Source organism: Portunus trituberculatus, chromosome 14 (assembly GCF_017591435.1).
Source record: "Portunus trituberculatus isolate SZX2019 chromosome 14, ASM1759143v1, whole genome shotgun sequence".
Lineage (NCBI taxonomy): Eukaryota > Metazoa > Arthropoda > Malacostraca > Decapoda > Portunidae > Portunus > Portunus trituberculatus.
Window position 1 is genome coordinate 2,631,030 of NC_059268.1, and position 5,739 is coordinate 2,636,768.

Sequence of the window (5,739 nt, forward strand, 5' to 3'; positions counted from 1 at the left end):
GAGGTAATGGGTAGGCTGTGTTGTGCGTGGGTGGGTGTGGGCGTGATAAGTGTGTCTGAGGTGGTAAAGGAACATTCCTAACACTGGAGGAAAATTAATTAATGACAATTTAGCAGTAAAGTCATTGAAGAGAGTCAAACAAATATGAAAGAGGTCGTGAATTATTAGGCCATTATGATACACTGTATAAATGTGTATCGTGTCATTCCATTTGTTGCAATGGTGACATCACTCCGTCACCTCGTTGTTCTTTGTGACCGTGGACATTGACAAAATTGATGGTTAATATTGAAGATCGTTTTGATTGGTTGGGTGTGTTTTGGCGCCAAGCGAGCGACCAAGTGGCGCTCACCCTTGACATAAATGTTGTTGTTTTGCAGGGATGTGCCAGTGTGTTTGTCCAGGTGAGGAATGCTTTGTACAGAGCGTTGTTTGGCAATAGGTTTGTATTGCTGGTTTTCCTCGTGTGTGGTGTGCTGAGTGGTGGTGGTGGTGGTGGTTAGTGGTATCAGAATCTCATCTTTTCTTGGTGAAGGAGACAACAGTTAATTTGGTAGTAGTGGAAGTAGTCACGTGTTAGGTGATAGCGGTGGTGTTAGGCCTACTCCCATGCACACACACACACACACACACACACACACACACACACACTAGGGGGTTGTTCTTAGTTTGAGTACACCTACGGGAGGGTGTCCAGATGACGTAGTGGGAGGTGAGGGGGCGTGAACTAGAGTGGTGTGTGTGTGTGTGTGTGTGTGTGTGTGTGTGTGTGTGTGTGTGTGTGTGTGTAATTCACCTCGGTCGCTGCTGGTCACCCAGCCAGTCTTCACCATTACGGAGCGAGCTCAAAGCTCATAGACCGATCTTCGGGTAGGACTGAGACCACACCACATTCCACACACCGGGAAAGCGAGGCCACAACCCCTCGAGTTACATCCCGTACCTATTTACTGCTAGGTGAACAGGGGCTACACCTTAAGAGGCTTGCCCATTTGCCTCGCCGCTTCCTGGGATTCGAACCCGGACTCTCGATTGTGAGTCGAGTGTGCTAACCACTACACTACGGGTGTGTGTGTGTGTGGGGGCGGTGTGGAGGTGTGTGTATGCGCTGTGTTCCTGACAGTGTGTTTTGTGGTGTTGCAGTTGCCTGAAGTGGTGTCAGGGGCCTAACGCCATCTACTACCAGGAGGCGGCGGAACTGGCTGTGGGTTACCACTGCTCCTGCCGGCACAGCATGGGCTGGCAGCATTGTCACGGTAGTGGTGGGCAGCGTGGCGCGACCAAGCCCTGAGGCGAAGGCCATGTCGGCAGGCCAGGAGGTGCTAGTGGTGGTGTTCAGCACCGCTATGCCCGTGCTGGTGTTGGAATTGGTGTTGGTGATCGTGTGCATGAAGCGGAAACGCGTACGTGACTGCCCGTGTCGGGATGAGGAGGCGCGGCGTCAGAACGAGCAGAACATGGTGCACAACGCTGTGGGCGCCGTCAACAGTGTCTGGATCACCACATGAACTACTCCCTAAACTTCCCCATCAAGAAACCCTTTAACACCGTGCCACCACCTCCCCCCCTTGCATCACCCACACGACACCCACCTCCACCACCATCACCTCAACGATCACGACTACAAGAATCCCGCGGAGAACACATACTCCGCAGTGCCCATGCGCAGCAGCAGGACTCAACAAGGATGTGTCGCTGCTCTCGCTGGCTGACCGCCTTGAGAAGGACATTGAGGCACCGCCCAGCCCCGCGTCACGCCCACCTAGGACTCCAGCGCCCCATGCAAGGTGTTCCGGAATTCCTTCCTGCCGCGCACATATAGCCACAGGTCAGTACTCTCCACCCACGCGCGACTGCAGTACACACACACACACACACACACACACACACACACACACACACGGCCCGGTAGCTCAGTGGTTATAGCGCTGGCTTCACAAGCCAGATGACCGGGGTTCGATTCCCCGGCCGGGTGGAGATATTTGGGTGTGTCTCCTTTCACGTGTAGCCCTGTTCACCTAGCAGTGAGTAGGTACGGGATGTAAATCGAGGAGTTGTGACCTTGTTGTCCCGGTGTGTGGTGTGTGCCTGGTCTCAGACCTATCCCAAGATCGGAAATAATGAGCTCTGAGCTCTTTCCGTAGGGTAACGTCTGGCTGTCTCGTCATAGACTGCAGCAGATCAAACAGTGAATTACACACTCTCTCTCTCTCTCTCTCTCTCTCTCTCTCTCTCTCTCTCTCTGTGTGTGTGTGTGTGTGTGTGTGGTGGTGGTGGTGGTGGTGGTGGTATTTACATGCTTGTGTGAAGATAGATAGATAGATAAGCGGGTATTTTGATGGGATGATAGATATGTAAATGGACAGTTGGATAAACAAACAGATAGATGGAGAGGTAGGCAGATCGAGGAGCACTAAAAACACTACGATAGTAAACATGAGAAGATTGACTTATAATTCCTAGTGAACAGTTTTCAGTATTTTCATTAGCCTAACGTCAAGTCAAAGTTTGTTGTTGGGACGCCTGGAGAGATGGGCAGCACTATCAGGTACAGGATTTGCGATGACAACGTCTTGGAGTGTCCGCCATGATGGACTCACTCGCCTTGAGTTGCCAAGCGTCACTTCAAGACATGTAGCCTGAGCCGCCAACACCACACCTTCACATCACCATACAATGTCAGGACGCGTCTGGCTGGCCACACACTATGCACATTGAAACAAACATTTATCAAATAGTGTGTGTGTGTGTGTGTGTGTGTGTGTGTGTGTGTGTGTGTGTGTGTGTGTGTGTGTGTTACCTATAAAGACAATTGTATTGCATGTTGCAGAGGAGTTATGGGTGGCAGGAGGTTGATGAAATGTGTGGTGGTGTCACAAGTGAAGCACAGTGAGCGTTCCTGCTGGGTGAAGCAATGATGAGACCAGCGTCAGCACTCAGCAAGGTGGTGGTGTGGTGGTGATGGTGCTCTCTCTCTCTCTCTCTCTCTCTCTCTCTCTCTCTCTCTCTCTCTCTCTCTCTCTCTCTCCTCGTCTCCTCTCTCTCTCTCTATCTCGTCTCGTCTCTCGTCTCGTTTCGTCTCTCGTGTCGTTTCGTCTCCTCTCTCTCTCTCGTCTCCTCTCCTCGTTCTCGTCTCGTGTCGTGTCCTCTCCTCTCCTTGTTCTCGTTTCGTGTCGTCTCCTCTCCTCGTTCTCGTCTCGTCTCATCTCTCGTCTCGTCTCGTCTCGTCTCTCTCTCTCTCTCGTCTCTCCTCTCGTCTCCTCTCCTCGTTCTCGTCTCATCTCGTCTCTCGTTCTCGTCTCGTCTCATCTCGTCTCCTTCTCGTCTCGTCTCATCTCGTCTCTTTCTCGTCTCGTCTCATCGTCTTCTTTCTCGTCTCGTCTCATCTCGTCTTCTTTCTCGTCTCGTCTCCTCGTCTCTTCTCTCGTCTCTCTTGTCTCTTCTCTCGCTTCTCCTCTCGTCTCGTTTCGTGACGTCTCGTCTCGTCTCGTCTCGTATCGTATCATCTCTCTCTCTCTCTCTCTCTCTCTCTCTCTCTCTCTCTCTCTCTCTCTCTCTCTCTCTCTCTCTCGTCTCGTCTCGTCTCGTCTCGTCTCGTCTCGTCTCGTCTCGTCTCGTCTCGTCTCGTCTCGTCTCGTCTCGTCTCGTCTCGTCTCGTCTCTCTCGTCTCGTCTCGTCTCGTCTCGTCTCGTCTCGTCTCGTCTCTCGTCTCTCTCTCGTCTCGTCTCGTCTCCTCTCTCTTGTCTCGTCTCGTCTCTTCTCTCTTGTCTCGTCTCGTCTCCTTTCTCTCGTCTCGTCTCGTCTCTTCTCCTCTCTCTCGTCTCGTCTCGTCTCTTCTCTCGTCTCGTCTCGTCTCTTCTCGTCTCGTCTCGTCTCGTCTCTCTCTCGTCTCGTCTCGTCTCTCTCTCTCTCGTCTCGTCTCGTCTCTCTCGTCTCTCTCGTCTCGTCTCTTCTCTCTCTTTCCTCTCTCGTCTCTCGTCTCTCTTCTCTCCTCCTCTCTCTCCTCTCCTCTCCTCTCCTCTCTCTTCTCGTCTCGTCTCGTCTCGTCTCTCTCTCTCTCGTCTCGTCTCTCTCTCGTCTCTCGTCTCGTCTTCTCTGTCTCTTATCTCGTCTCGTTTCCTCTGTCTCTCGTCTCGCCTCTCACCCTCTGTCTCTCTCGTCTCGTCACGTCTCCTCTGTCTCGTCTCATCTCGTCTCCTCTGTCTCATTTCGTCTCGTTTCCTCTGTCTCTCGTCTCGTCTCGTCACCTCTGTCTCTCTCTCTCGTCTCGTCTCGTCTCCTCTCTCTCTCTTCTCTTCGTCTCGTCTCGTCTCTCATCTCTTCTCTTTCGTCTTGTCTCGTCTCGTCTCGTCTCCTTTCCTTTTGTTTCTCGTCTCGTCTTCTGTCTCTCGTCTCGTCTCCTCTCGTCTCGTCTCCTCTCTCTCTCTCTCGTCTCTCTCTCTCTCTCGTCTCTCTCTCTCTCTCGTCTCGTCTCCTCTGTCTCTTGTCTCGTCTCGTCTCTCTCTCTCTCTGTCTCGTCTCGTCTCGTCTCGTCTCGTCTCTCTCTCTCTCTCGTCTCGTCTCGTCTCGTCTCGTCTCTCTCTCTCTCTCGTCTCGTCTCTCTCTCTCTCTCTCTCGTCTCTCTCTCTCTCTCTCTCTCTCTCTCTCTCTCTCTCTCTCTCTCTCTCTCTCTCTCTCTCTCTCTCTCTCTCTCTCTCTCTCTCTCTCTCTCTCTCTCTCTCTCTCTCTCTCTCTCTCTCTCTCTCTCTCTCTCTCTCTCTCTCTCTCTGCCTGCCTGCCTGCCTGTGTTCTTTGTTTGTGGTGTGTGTGGAGAGTGTGTAGTGTGTGTGGTGTTATTCAGTAGTGAAGGCTCGGCATCATTTCTGTAACCTCTCTTTTGTTTCCAGGCTTGAAATCAAGCGACCGCCGGCAGAGAGGAGCCTTCTCCTGGACTTTTGACGAGTACCTTGTTGAAGCACAGAACATAGACAGCGTTGGAAATTGGACTAGTACAGTTTGACCAGGGTCCAACATTGCACCAGGATGAAGTGATACACGTGTGTAGAGGTGCCAGGAGGACGGACTCTTGGAACAAGCCTTCCGACAACAGTCATCAGCCATCAGCCATCAGGCAAGCGTGGCGGAACCACTCTGTTGATTTCCAGCAGCAAAACGTGCGGGAAACACACCACCGAGTAGCTTTCACACGGCTGACAGTGTCCACTCACTCTCTGGCGGTAGAAGTAGTCGGTGGAGGGGGGAGGGTAGGCGAGGACGCAGCCGCTTGCACCTGGAGGAACGTGTGTGTGTGTGTGTGTGTGTGTGTGTGTGTGTGTGAGAAGTAATTAAACTAGTTAGTAGTTAAACTAGTGTGTGTAGTGTGTGTGTGTGTGTGTGTGTGTGTGTGTGTGTGTGTGTGTGTGCGCGCGCGCTTGGGGAGAAGTAATTAAACTAGTTAGGTAGTTACAGTAGTGTGTGTGTGTGTGTGTGTGTGTGTGTGTGTGTGTGTGTGCTTGGGGAGAAGTAATTAAACTAGTTAGGTAGTTACAGTATTTAGATTTTATTTAGAATTTTTCGGGAGAGTGAGAAATGTATCATAATGTTATCATTCTGAGTGTTGGGAACAAGAGTGAGAAGAGAATTACTATTCCTGATTTTTGATGTATGCATTTATTAAGCTGAGCTGAAACATGTGCAAAGTTGACATTAACGTGAATAAATTGATATCTTGTGTATTGGAAATCGAGCTTTTAAAAAGTG

At 51.3% G+C, this 5,739-nt stretch overlaps 1 long non-coding RNA gene across 1 annotated transcript in view; it reads left to right on the forward strand.

Annotated features, from left to right (window-relative positions):
* The window catches only part of LOC123503696, a 6,644-nt gene extending 1,316 nt beyond the window's left edge, over nt 1-5,328 (forward strand). The window contains exons 2-4 of the long non-coding RNA XR_006674585.1: nt 1,144-1,828; nt 2,831-2,944; nt 4,887-5,328. This is a non-coding gene — a long non-coding RNA (uncharacterized LOC123503696). The remainder of the gene's footprint in view (nt 1-1,143; nt 1,829-2,830; nt 2,945-4,886) is intronic.
* The last annotated feature ends 411 nt before the right edge of the window (nt 5,329-5,739 follow it).